The sequence below is a fragment of the Euprymna scolopes genome, chromosome 30, assembly GCF_053919585.1.
Source record: "Euprymna scolopes isolate OS-2025 chromosome 30, ASM5391958v1, whole genome shotgun sequence".
Lineage (NCBI taxonomy): Eukaryota > Metazoa > Mollusca > Cephalopoda > Sepiida > Sepiolidae > Euprymna > Euprymna scolopes.
Window position 1 is genome coordinate 2,122,560 of NC_136511.1, and position 15,469 is coordinate 2,138,028.

The window sequence follows — 15,469 nt, forward strand, 5'->3', positions numbered from 1 at the left end:
ATATATGCAATATAATAAGTTTTTTAAAAGTAGGATTATAGAACAAATCATGCAATATATTATAATATCTGCAATATAAGAAGATTTTTAAAAGTAGGATTATAGAGCCAATTATGCAATATATAATAATATATAAAATATAACAAGTTTTCTAAAAGTGGGATTAAAGAGCTTATTATTCAATATATAATAATATATGCAATATAATAAGTTTTTAAAAGTAGCATTATAGAGCCAATTATGCAATATATTATAATATATGCAATATAACAAGATTCTTAAAAGTAGGATTATAGAGCCAATTATGCAATATATAATAATATATAAAATATAACAAGATTTCTAAAAGTAGGATTATAGAACAAATTATGCAATATATAATAAGATCTGCAATATATCAAGTTTTCTAAAAGTAGGATTAAAGAGCCAATTATTCAATATATAATAATATATGCAATATAACAAGATATCTAAAAGTAAGATTATAGAGCCAATTATGCAATATATAATAATATATGCAATATAACAAGATTTCTAAAAGTAAGATTATAGAGCCAATTATGCAATATATAATAATATATGCAATATAACAAGATTTTTAAAAGTAAGATTATAGAGCCAATTATGCAATATATAATAATATGTAAAATATAACAAGTTTTCTAAAGGTAAAATTATAGAGCCAATTATGCAATATATAATAATATATAAAATATAAAAAGTTTTCTAATAGTAAGATTATAGAGCCAATTATACAATATATTATAAGATATGCAATATAACAAGATTTCTAAAAGTAAGATTATAGAGCCAATTATGCAATATATAATATTATATAAAATATGACAAGTTTTCTAAAAGTAAGATTAAAGAGCCAATTATGCAATATATTATAAGATATGCAATATAACAAGATTTCTAAAAGTAAGATTATAGAGCCAATTATGCAATATATAATATTATATAAAATATAACAAGTTTTCTAAAAGTAAGATTATAGAGCCAATTATGCAATATATTATAAGATATGCAATATAACAAGATTTCTAAAAGTAAGATTATAGAGCCAATTATGCAATATATAATATTATATAAAATATAACAAGTTTTCTAAAAGTAAGATTATAGAGCCAATTATGCAATATATTATAAGATATGCAATATAACAAGATTTCTAAAAGTAAGATTATAGAGCCAATTATGCAATATATAATATTATATAAAATATAACAAGTTTTCTAAAAGTAAGATTATAGAGCAAATTATGCAATATATTATAAGATATGCAATATAACAAGATTTCTAAAAGTAAGATTATAGAGCCAATTATGCAATATATAATATTATATAAAATATAACAAGTTTTCTAAAAGTAAGATTATAGAGCCAATTAAGCAATATATTATAAGATATGCAATATAACAAGATTTCTAAAAGTAAGATTATAGAGCCAATTATGCAATATATAATAATATATAAAATATAACAAGTTTTCTAAAAGTAAGATAATAGAGCCAATTATGCAATATATATAATAATATATGCAATATAACAAGATTTCTAAAAGTAAGATTATAGAGCCAATCATGCAATATATAATAATATATGCAATATAACAAGATTTCTAAAAGTAAGATTATAGAGCCAATTATGCAATATATGATAATATATGCAATATAACAAGTTTTCTAAAAGTAAGATTATAGAGTCAAGATATAGCATTTAACATGTAATGATGTAATCAGTTGGATAATAAAGGAAAATGATCTAAAATAAGAAACAGTCTATTAAGTTAATTGAAAGATTCATAATGTATATAACAGATTATACGCAATAGAATATGGTAAAATTAAAATTTTCTAATGTAAAAATTACTGAATTTCGTTAAATAAAACAAAAGCCGCATTGAAACAGAGCGCGAACCCGCGTATGCATGCGAAATTTTGTCACCGGTAAAGAAAATACAACTATATAGAGGAGAAAGAGAACGTTAGAGAAAACGATCACGTTCAAGCAGTAGAAGACGTTCGAGAGCACGCTTGAGAAAACGATCATTTGAGGAACGTCACAGCGGTAACGAGAAAATGAGGAAATACATATCATTGTACAACAAAACAAAAAAAAAGCGAGTGTAAGTTCTTTTCTATTCTTTCGCCGCTTGTCGACTGAGGCTCCAACGTACTGGTTCCTAGACAACGTTATATGAGTTAATGAACTTGAGGTGACTATAAGACCAGCTTGCAAAGTTCGGATTCGGTATGAACAGTTGCAGTTTTCTAGTTACCATGTGGATAAATTCATGGGGATATATGAGAAAAATAATAAAACTCCTAACCGGATGTTTACCAGTCGGCTTTTCCATAGAAAGTGTACAAAGGCATCCCTGCGCATCGGCTCCACGCACGTTATTGCTGAGAAAAAATAATAGGAATTAATCCGCTTAATTAGAAGCGCGCGCGTCTAACATAAATTATGAATAGCCGTCATGTTGTGGGAGCCGCTTGGGAGAGATAAATGGAAGGTTTTGAGAACCGAGGAAGAAAAGAAAAAAAAGGGATCCAGCAAATAAGAGACAGGCATAGCGTCATGCGAGAAAAGGATGCGCTTTCGAAGTTAAAGCCGACAATACTTCTCTACTACAAAACCATTAACAAAGAAAGAAAAGATATTTCCTTGGCAAAAAGAAAATATGAACCCTTAAAAATATTTCTGTTCAATTCCTTCCTTTCTCCTTTTTCGAAATATAAAAACCGGAATTTTTGACATTCAAATTCAAACCAAACTTTTATTGTGCATAAAAGCTATCCAAATGTTAAATGTTCATCGTTGGTCTTGTTATTGGTCCCCCGATAAAAGGAGGGTGGATCTGTAAATTCACCCTTGTCCGTTCGTCCGTTCGTCCATTCGTCTGTCCATACTTTCTCAATAACTACGCCTTGGATTTTTTTTTTAAATTTTGCACAAACATTAAACATGATATTAGTAAACAAGTAACAGAACGGATTTTCCGGGGGAAATCCGGTTGCCCTGCTAGGCGTGTCTTTTTGGTTAAAATTGGTAAAATTTACACTTTTGTGCTTATTAAAAACAAATGATGGCTTGGATTTTTATAAAACTTTCTGAAAAATTGTAACGAACTGATTTCTATGTAATTTTGTTTGTCTATACTTTACGATAACTCTTGTGTGTGCCCCAGGGGCTCATTTTTAGGGCTCATAAAAACACTCCATTTTTGGGGACTATATTACAATATTATCAAAAATTTTCTGTGTATGTCCATTTAGCAGTTTTGCATGGTGTTTAAATATGTTATGGGGCTAGATGGAGGGGGGGCAAATGATGGACTTAGTCATTTTTTTCACGTCTCGTTTATTGTGCACTCACGGAGGACCATGCGTGTTTCACTTGTGTTTGCATGAAGGTGTTATTACATGTTTTAGCATACAACCAACAACTATAAATTAAATTCCCCTCTATTTGAAGATGAACATCTTATTTCTTACTAAAGCTGGATGGTCTTTTCGACCTTTAAGTTAGCAAATGTTCAGAGTTCCGTATTTTTAGGAGCTGATTTTCCCACGTTAAAAATCTGATCTTGTGTTCCAATTTATTTGCCTCCACACGAGGGCAAAAGACACAAGGTCGGTTTTTAATGTAGGGGAAATCCAGATCCCCAAAAAGGGGCACACTGGATAGGATAAAAAAATAAAAACTGACTCAGTGTTACAAGAAAGGTTCCCCTTTTCTTGTAAGCAGAAAAACATTAGATAAGTGAAAATGAGATTAGGATAGACCGAGATTCGAACTTTGCAAGCAAGGTTCAGAAATGGGATTTAGCATTGTTCAGTTTCACATAAAATTGTTTAGATATGTTGTTGTAAAAAGAATTTTGATTGTTCAATTCTTTTTTATGAAAACTGAATTAAAATAAGGTCAGCTAGAGAAGAACGAACAATAGCAATTTAAAAACATTGAAAAATAAGTTAGGTCGAAAAATAGGTTAGTGATAATTCTTTGTCTGCAGAAATGGTTTGGGAACATGTGCGAACCACACGTATGTTTAGGCCAGGTGAGTTCTCCACGCGTGTGTGGCACGTTTTGAAGCCATACATGACATCATAACAGAAATGAATTCTCAATATAGAGCCAGTCGGGGCAGAGAAAGAGACAGAGTTCAGAGTCGAGTCGGACGGAGACAGAGCTGATATGAGGAGGGCCCCCCTTTAGAAGCGAAAGGTTAGAACATTAAACATGTAGAAACGACTTTGAATTCCTGGATGTCACCATCATTTCGACCGGTCAAATGGAATAAAAGAACATCATCATATTTTTGTAACTGCCATCTTCGTGTCGTCTTACTACAACAAGGGTAACGTGTAATCATTATTAATGAACATTGTATAACTCATCCATGTGTCCCCCTCTCATTCCTAAATAATGACTGTCCCCTCTTCCTCCTGAGTTAAAAGAACTGATCACCTCCCACTTGTCTCTTCTCTCCCAATCTATCCCTGTTATATATATGTCCGCCGTCTCTTCAATATGAATCTTACCCTCTATCTCTTAAAAGATCACACCTATGCAACATCAGTCTTGAAGCTCTTCACCTTTACTGACAGAGGACAGTAAAGATGAAATGTAACATCCGAACAGATACTACACTGTGATCTTTTTTATTTAGTTAATTTTTCCAAAAGAATTACAAATTATGTTAAACGAAAAATGCAAAATTTACAAACAGCAAACCTAGGCATGAAGCCCTTAAGAAATTTGTTGGTGTGGGGATGGGTGCAGGGGCTTTCTTAATGGTTTATAAAACTCTGAAGAAAACTTTTGGCTGGCGCCATTCACCATAATACAGCATTCACACTGTGGAATTAAACCTACTTACTAAATTCCCTAAGCGTTTTTTTAATATATATATATATATATATATATATATATATATATATATATATATATATATATAAAAGTTATGTATATGCGTGCGCGCGGGTGTGTATGTACAATTATTTTATCTTGGTCCGAAGACCAAGAAAAGATGCTTAGTTTTGAGTCAACTGAGTGATAAATATATATATTTAAAAAAAAACGTGTTATCTCATCAAAGATGATAGTTTAAACTCAGAGGTGACAGAAGAGTTCATTTAAATTTGCCTCCACTGCAAGAGGTTAAATACAGATTTCTGTGTGAGCTTATCGACAGTGTTTCGTTGAACGTCATGGATTCGAACTTGGTACGTTCAAGGTTTCAGTCCGCGTTGTTAACGACTGAGCTACCGTTTAGAAAGATGCTTGAAACTATTTATTTTGCTTAGCCGAGCTAGAGAAATTGTACACTGAATAACCTAAACTACATCCCCAGAGATATTCCATTGGTTGGCTTTTTGTTCTTGCAGACTTGATGGCACCGAGAATTTACAGTCTTGGAAAATTGTGTTGACCATTACAGCCCTCCCCATCAAGAAAGTATTTACATTTTTTTTCTTCTTGAAAAACTTCATGTGAGAAGATAATTATATTTTCTTAGCTTCTAGCGTCGTACTGACAACAACTCAAGGGAGATGACTCAGACGGATATATATATATATATATATATATATATATATATATATATATATATATATTGTATTCTGAAATTTATTTTTAACTAGTAGTTCAGCCCGGCTTTGCTCGGGCGCTATGTACTGCTCATAACTTACCCTACGCATAACCCTAACCCTAACCCTAACCCTAACTATTCCCATACGTATGAATACACTTTATGTAAGATTTTAAATGTTTGGACCAAAATTTCTCTGAGTAATTTTGTAGAGATTGCAGAGGTGATTTTTTTTTATTGTAGGTGAAGTTTTTTTAATTGTACCCCAATTTTAACCACTAAACATTTTTTTTTGTCTCAAATCAAAATACAATGATTGATGAGCCGTTCCATATAAGTTAACAAATTTACCGAATCTCCATTACTAACGATTACTATATTGTCCAATTTCTACTGTAGACTCTTTAACCCTTATCCTCGAGTGGCCTCTTGGCCTTGATAAGTGGTGATGCATATGCAAAAAAAAACTACAGATCGCCTTAATTTTTCACGTTTGAGAAAATATATGCACAGTTAACATGTTTTTTTTTCGGGAAAAATAACAATTTATAGTTAAATGAGAGATTTATAAAGAATCGTAATCGAAGCCAATACTTTTAGCGGAATCGATAATTGAGTACGGAGTCGGTAATTGTATCGGAATCGGAAAAATATTGGAATCGACCCATCACTAATTCTCACCAAACCTTTTACAATAAAACTGAAAACAACAGTATTCGCAGAAACACCCGACTGCATAAAAAAATTAGTTGTAAGTGGAGGTTCAAGGTTCAATTCTCAGTGTGGGCGATACGAACAATAAAATTACGAATTACTTAAGTTTACTTATTTATAACAGACAAATTTACGTGTTTTGCTATCAGATTCACGAATGCTATTCACACAACGTTTCGGCCGATGTAATCTCCCTTAATTATTTATTATATTCTTTCTATCGTCTGTATTGAGAATTGAAATGTCATCCTAACGACGACTTACTAAGAACTAATAACCCAGCAGTTTATCCGTTGCGCTGCGCGTACACATGTTCTGAGTTACAATTGAAATTAAAACTGTGTGAGAATATTATTTGAGTGAAGAAAAGAAGTCCGAATAACATCCTCTGGGGAAGGGGTATTCAAGCCAAAAAGAGAGGAACATACCTTCTTCCGTTCTAATAATCAAAATGATATGAATAATGAACCGACCTCTAAAAAACTTCCTCAACATCACTAATTATAATGTTATATACTGATTAATATGTGTATTTTTGTTGACTAATTAACATTGTTAAAAGTTACTTTGTAATTATCGATCTATCTGTTTTTTCTCTCTAGTTATCTATCTATTCAATGCTATTCTTAAAATAGTTTATATTGGGAGTTATTTATTGTTTATAGAATAAAGTGTTGCAATGGGTTGTAGCTGAAAATGTTTATATAAATTAGCTAGTTTAAATATAAACAAAATAACCTTGGGAGGGAAGATCTGGAAAGGTCACACGTAAGGGATACGTGTGCTTTTTTAATGATGATTTAACAGAACTGAGGTCAGGTCAGGAAGTTTAGTCAGTTGTAGAGAGTCGAGAGTTAGTCATGAGAGTGAAAAGACGGCCAGGAAACGTGGCTGAGTAGAACAAATATGTAGATAAGAAAAGCAGACTCTTTGTGAAGACTAACTGAAAAAAATATAAAGTGTTGTTCTGTGATTTCACAAAAGAAGGAAGAACAGATGTCTCAGTTAGTTGGTGTTGGTCATTTCATGCTTCGTCACGGAGCTCAGCAATGAAGATACAAAAACTCTTCAAGAAAAAAGGTATGACGCACATATTATTCCTCTTAAATGTGAACTGTAATATATACCCGTGTGATAACTCTCTGATACAACATGACTCAGTTTATACGTCGATATCATATACCCTGACTAAATAACATGCATATAATTTATATGTTTATCTTGTGCTGTTATAAGAACAATATCTTCCACCTCTCTAAATATAACAGACGTCGTTTTATCATATATAATCCAACCTCCTTATATAACATTTTATTTATTCACGTTCAACCCCAACTAGGCATATCGCCACTTGGACGAAAGGGGCTGCTACTTGGGACCATACCAAGAAAAGATTATCAAGATGTTAGTTTACATTACATTTAAACTTCTGCATAGAAGTACAACCAGTAAAGCAGGTAACAGGAAAGGAATTCCAATATCTAGCTGTTCGAGGGAAGCAACTATTAGAACAAAAAGCTTTCTGACATTTACTGACTTAAGCAGTGAAAAGGTTGTGTTGCTAAGCGGGTTTGTTGAGGATATGTACGTCGAGGGGGACACAAGTGCAACGAGTTCATCAAAGCACATTCTGATAAAATATATATAAAAGAGGCACACAGATGAACCATTACGACCATGACACAAACGTTGGAGCTTAGTTGAAAAAGTGAGCTTTATTAGATTAAAAGCACTTTTGGGATTCTATCTAAGAGGGAGAGGCTAGTGATAGATGAACCAGCCCAGATGTGGCAACAATACTCCTTGCATAGGCGAATGGTTGCCTTGTCAGGTACAGGATACTCTCAGGTGTGATTAGTCTTCTAGCTCGATAGATGGAACCCACGTTCTTTGCAAAGTTATATATATATATATATATATATATATATATACTACCAAAAGTACCCGTCGTTGACTGGGTTCAAAAACAGCCTACAGAAAATCGACTCTGATTTATGAAAGTATGATAGGTTATGAAAAGGAAGGGTTGTAAAGAGATAGCTTCGAATTTGGGGGTATCAAAACCAAAGCAAAATATGATGAAAGTAAAATAAAATAGATAACCCCCATAATTTATTATACCATACCTGTTCACACTGAAAAACTTATCACAATATTCTGTGTGGTTAGGGATTTCTAAAGTTTTCAAAATATTCAAATGTCTATTCGAAACAATTGTCTTCAAATACTGTGCAACTATTTTCTTATTTCATATTCCTGCTCGAAACTGGAGCGAACGCACACGTTAAAAATGTACAGCTCGTACTTTTAAATTTCTTCTCCATTACTTTCTTCCTCTATAACAATAAAATGAAGAAAAAAAATCTACGAACTGACTAACTACCCTGATGAAGCTATTTTTAGCGAAATATTGGACTTACAACACCAACAAAATGACATTTTCTGACACCTACAGTTTTCAAAATATTAAAATTTCTATTCCAAACAAGTGTCTTAAAATAGTGTGCAATTATTTTCTTATTTCACACACACACACACACACACACACACACACATATATATATATATATATATATATATATATATATATATATATATATATATATATATATACATATGTGTGTGTGTGCGTGTGTGTATACACTGCGTATCAAATTATTAACTAGTTTACATATTTTTTTATATTTAAGACACGAACGAATAAAAATACATGAAACTTTGAAAAAGTGCTTTCAATTCTATTCAGCTACTCTAGTCGGAAAATAAAAGTATTTAAAGCAGTATTAGCGAAATCTGGCAGAAAATATGAATATCTGTTGATTTCAGTGTGTCAAGTTATTAACGAGGTAGAGAAAAAACACAATATACGCATACCTTGTTTATTGAAATAATTTTCAAACATTAAATGACCTAGGAAAAATGCTTAGAACGCAATCACTACATAGCAATTTCTCCGTTGACATAATTATTAGGGGATATGCGATCCTTTTTATGAATGGTTCACAGAATTACTCAAATTTGTGATTTCGTCAATAGTTATTCCTCGCGATACATCTTGGAGAGCATCCCACAACTTATCTGCTCTTAAATTGGCGTCCACTTGTATAGAGGCGTTGCTTCATGATACTCCAAAGGTTCTCAATTGGGTTAAAATCTTATGAATTCGCAGGACACTACATCTTCTGTACTCCATAGAACCGTACTGGTTGTTGCAAATACTCTTTACTTTTGGTTGCTGCATTATCTTGCATAAAAATAATGGTTCCTCTGAACGTCAACCTTCGCTTTTTTAGCCATGGTTCAAAGTGTTGCTTCAGAAAAACTATGTAAGCATTTTACGTCATGGGACTCTCCATGGGCCAACTAAAGTACCTCCAATAATCCCAGCCTAAATCATTATCCCACCACAATCTTGTTAGCGCCTTAAACGCTGATGACGATGTCATCCATCTAGGACCCATCCCTTGCTCCAGCCATCTGGGCCATCAAGAGTGACACGCACTTCATCCGTGAACAAAACTTTGGAAAAATCCGTTTTCATGTTGTCCTCTGCCCATTTCAATCGGTTTTGTATGTGATGTTGCTTTAATGGAGGCTTTGTCACAGGCTTAACAGATGTTGCCATTTGTTTCAGAAGGCGACATCGGGTACTTTTTGAGTAATTCTTCAATCCGGTCTGCTCAAAGACTTCTCGACTTGTCTGCCCAGGTTTCTTAACTTTACGTTTTATTTGGAGTAGCGAAGAACGTGAAACAACACTAGATTTACCTTTATCAGCTCTCCCACGTGCCTTTGTAGGGCTTTTTACAAAGTTCTTCACAGTTTGATGATACCTTCTTATTATTTTCGATATTTCGAGGGTAGTTTTACATTTTGCTAGCTGGTTTATAATAGTACTACTCAAACCACTTTACGGCCCATTTTATTGACGAAACAAACTGCCTTGTTATAATTTGACACACTTCAAATACCATGGGTTCAGCAATTACGCTGGCAAGTTGGTTACATTGTGCGGAACAGTACGAAAAATCCACACGCGCAGCTCAGCATTGCCAACGTTTTCAAAGCCTTTGATACGAAACTAAAGGTAAGTTTCTGAAACTGGTAAAAACATGTTATCTCGGTAATAATTTGACACGCAATCTATCTATCTATCTATCTATCTATCTATATATATATATATATATATATATATATATATATATATATACTAGTAAAAGTACCCGTCGTTGACTGGGTTCAAAAACAGCCTACAGAAAATCGACTCTGATTTATGAAAGTATGATAGGTTATGAAAAGGAAGGGTTGTAAATTTGGGTTGAATTTCGGGGTATCAAAACCAAAGCAAAATATGTTGAAAGTAAAAATAAAATAGATAGCCCCCATGATTTATTATACCATACTTGTTCACACTGAAACACCTATCAAAATATTCTTTGGATCTATATTAAAAAAACCTTGTTAAACTTTGTGACATATTTCCATTCTATGGAGGTCAGGCGCGAACGAACACCCTATAATTTTATTATACCATATTTGTTCAAACTGAAACATAATTATCAAAGTATACTTACGCAGATAGATATGAAAATTCTTTATTAAAGTTTGTGCCTATTTTCATTCTATGGAGGCCAGGCGCGAACAGTTTTATCATACTATCCCTATTTAAGTTAAAACATACTTATCAAGGTATTCTTATGTGCATCTATATCAACAACACTTGTAAACCTTTTTTTTTAATTTTTTTATTTCCATACTTTGTGGACCAGGCGCGAACGCAGACCCCACAATGTTTATGAACCACTGTTCTACCAGATCAAACATACCTATTCCTGTGTCTCGATACATCTTCTATCATTATATGTAATCAGTTTTTTTAAGATAGTCAACCATATAGGAGCCTATTGGTTACCGCACACACACACACACACACACACACACACACACATATATATATATATATATATATATATATATATATATAGCGTGGACGGCTATATGCAAATACCGAGTCATGAGGGAAATCACGTAACAGTCAGGAAAAGAAGACTATTAAAAGGAGAGACCATGTTCGATACGACGATTATGTAAGAGGCAAGGATGACGTTCGAGAGCGCTTCGAGAAAAGGATTATGTAAGAAACGTAATATACATAACTAGAAGTCACTCGTGCTGGGTGAATGAGGAAATAAATTTCGTTGTTACGAAAAAGTGAGTTCGAGTTATTACTTGTCTTCTATCTTCTCTATGATTGTGTCTATCGCTAGTGTTTGTGATCGTCTTTTACATATATATTTAAAAGTGTATCTGTTCGTTGGATGCCTGACTATCGTTTGTCAATGTAATTTCATTGCGAGTGTGTGCGTGTGTGCGATGTGAACACATATAGTAAACATTCACAAAACCGGACAATATGCACAATAAAAAGTTCTTCTTAACAAAGGGGCGAATAACATCTTACTGTGAGGTTATTCAGGCAAAAAAAGGGGGAACATACCTTCTTCCGTTAGTTGGCCTTGACTGGCGGTTTGTAAGCTGTAAGAAGATTTCCTGGGGAACGGTAATCGAAACTAAGGTTATTTTTATACAAATTTCTCTCCTAGCGTCCCCGTTCCGTCTTTAGAGTTGCACGTTTCTCTTGGTTTCTAAATCTTGCGATGCATTTGCTCTCCAAATCGACCAACCTCTGACTCGATAACTCTGACTCTCGGGCTTAACTTTCTACGTGTATATATGAAACTATTTTTGTTTAACTTTAACTCTCTAACCATGTGACCTCTAATTAATGCTACAAAAGAACAGTCGCGTAATCCATTCTTCTTTTATTATTATTAGTTATGCAAAATTATACGGCACAATCACGTTGACACACCGGTTCCGCCAGGTCACCGAAGTTAAGCAACGTTGAGCCTGGCCAGTACCAAATCGTTTGATACCGAATTAAATCACGACTTAACGTGATTGTTTCATATTTCCCAGATTCCAAACCTGTGGGGTATATGATTAAAAAAGGAGAAGAAAAAAAGAAAAAAAAAGAAGAAACGTAACGGTCGTATCTGCATCGCTCTTTGGGAAAGAAGGAAAGGATGGCCAGCGTATTTGTATATGCGAAGGGCATTTTGGGAAGGCAGCGCATGATGGGACAAGCTATTTTTTTCCTGTATTTTCCTTTTTTTCTAGATAGGAGGATATAAAAGCTGGGAAAAATTCCCTGGGGGAGCAGAGAGAAAAGAGTCGTGAACATCTTCTCTTGAAAAGAATTTCGTATTGCTGACGTTCGGATTGTGCGGTGTGACATTGGTGGCGAGAGGCCAGGTGTGATCGATTGAAAAGAAGAGGGCAGAAACGTGCTGTTCTCTTCATCAAAATTATTTTCTATTGCAATTTTAGCATTCAATACATCTAGATCATGAATAACAACAATCATAATAATAATCGTGCAGGCCACCTGATGACGCCCGGTAGTCTATACTATAACAATAATAGGACCTGGTATTTACGTCCGCTTGTCCATCAGTGCACATTAATGTGTCCCGGATTGCTTGATATTTCTATATTTTTACGGTGGACGACACCCCCTTTTTGGCGCGTTATCTACAGCAATAAACGTCTTTGAATTCATGGATAGTCATCAAATCTCAGCTCATCCTCACTCAAGTCAAATGAGTTCTTTGTCTACAGCCAAAATTGTAGCCAGTAATGGATTCCAAGAGATATCCGAGATAATAAAAGAAAATCCATTATCATTTTATGCCAAGAAGCCCTAAGCCATTGGCATAAGAAAAGGAAAGCGTCCTTGACGTTATCTATTCAAAGGTTTGTAAAAACCTTAGGTAGGGTCTACAAAGCGCGGAGGTTTTCGATGAGTCGAGAATATCATTAATAATATTTTTATGGCGAAATAAAAAGCTAAAATACGCCAAACCTCGATTTATAAAATCTTTCATTAACGGTGTACTAGAAAAATATAGTAGAACATAAAATAATATATTCTGTAACTTTAATAACTACCTCGTAACAAATCAGTGGAATTAACTTAATCATTTATAAAGACATTACAAGGAAATAAATTATATTTTAGATAAAATTAATAAGATATATAAGAGTATTTAGTTATTTATTCAAATTTATAAGGGTGTGTACGAAGTAGACGCTAATTAAAGTCAATATATATATAATTATAATATCAATAATTGTATGTATATATATATACGTATATATATAAATATATATACGTATATATATATACACACATATATATATATAGATACAGACACTTATATATACAGATATATACATGCACACCTATAAGTGCGTGTAGTAATAGGTGCATATATATATGTGTGTGTGTGAGTGTGTGGGTGTGCATCTGTTTGTGTGTGTTAATGTGTGTGCGTGTCCATGTGTGTGTGCATGTGTTTGTGCGCGTGTGTGTGACTAAGGGAGGTTGTATTTGATCGACATTGCTGGGGAGCCATGATTTAATATATAATTTTGTTTTTAAATCCCCAAGCAGTGTTTTATCGTAGACAACAGATGATCCCTTAAATTAACATTAAAACTATAGTGAATTGGAGAGAGCAAGTAGATGTGCTGTATTGCAGGTGATTAAATGACTTATTTACTAAATAGTTCAAGAACGAATGATAAAAAAATATAAAAAATTAAATAAGTTTTTTTATATAGGTTTTAGGTTAAAAACCTCAAGACTTTATATTTTTTTAATAAGCACAAAAGTGTCAATTTTAGCCATTTTATCCCGAAAGGCACCTCTAGGGGGACAACCGGAATTTTCCCGGAAAATCCGTTCTGTTACTTTTTACTCATATCATGTTTAATGTTTTTGCAAAATTTCCAAAAAATCCAAGACGTAGTAATTGAGAAAAGAGCGGACAGACGAACGGACGAACGGACGAACGGACAAGGGTGAATTTACAGGTTCACCCTCCTTTTGTCGGGGGCGGGGACCAAAAAAGTAATAAAGGTATCCATAACTGAACTTGATTCTTTCTAGTTGATTAAAAAACAATCGTTATGAAAGTTACCGTGCATGTGTTATATGTTAATTTTGGTAAAAATCTTAATTTGATTCGGCTTTCTCCGTTGGCAGTCGGAACGACCTACGTCACGACTACGCCATAAATCTTCCTAAACAGTCGCAAAAAAATTAATATCAGAAACGGAGTTTAATGAAATTATAAGCATGTCAGAACCGTTTACAATATAAATGTATTTAACGGTACAAAATAATCCCAGCGGTCGTGTTGGTGTGTTGCATCGATAATTGTTTCATTGCCAATTTGTTATCTATTCCAATTTGGTGATAAAAATCTGAAGCCGCCTATTGTTACATTATTGTTTGATTCTGTGAAGCTGACGACCTGGGTTTGCTAAGATCGAAGTCGGTTTATTTCATAGCATTGAGTTCACTTAAGGGTGTTGGCAACCTTCACATCGTCTGTCCTGTAAATACTCGATACTTCCTAGAAATAAAACTGTGAAAACACTGCCAGAACATAAACATTCTGATTTGTCAAATGAAATCTATAATTTATGTTGCTGATAATCAATCTTATATTTTGTCTGCGTTATCAGATTCCTCGCGCGACTGCAGATATCTCTGTTAGCTTATAATAAACACCTTCCAGATACTTATTGCAATAATTTCATGGTGAGCTGTCCAATAGAAAATCTTTATGGTGAGCTGTAAAAGGGAAAAGACCCGTAGGTTCCTGTTCTAAAAAACAAAACAAATCCCTTTCCCACTGGATTGCTTAATTATATCCCATAATTAAGTCAAATTTACAGAGAGTTAGAAGGGATTTTACCCTCACACTGGAAGGCCTCACACGTCACTCACATTCACCGTGTGCCAATTTTAATGGTGCATAACATTCATCTCCTCTGTGCTTTACTACACCATTTTGCAAATTACGGAATACCTGAGCCGTTAAAAACATTAAAATAATAAATATTTAAATTTGGGTTTGTATTACTGTACACATAGATTCGAAAAAGTTGTCAAAAAAAACAAATATATAACAAATAAATGTTATCAAAGGCAAAATAAGTTAATTTTCTACCTAACTGGATATATATTTTTCGTGTTTTTATTCAATGTAACATGTTTATTCAGCTCGAAAAACATGCACT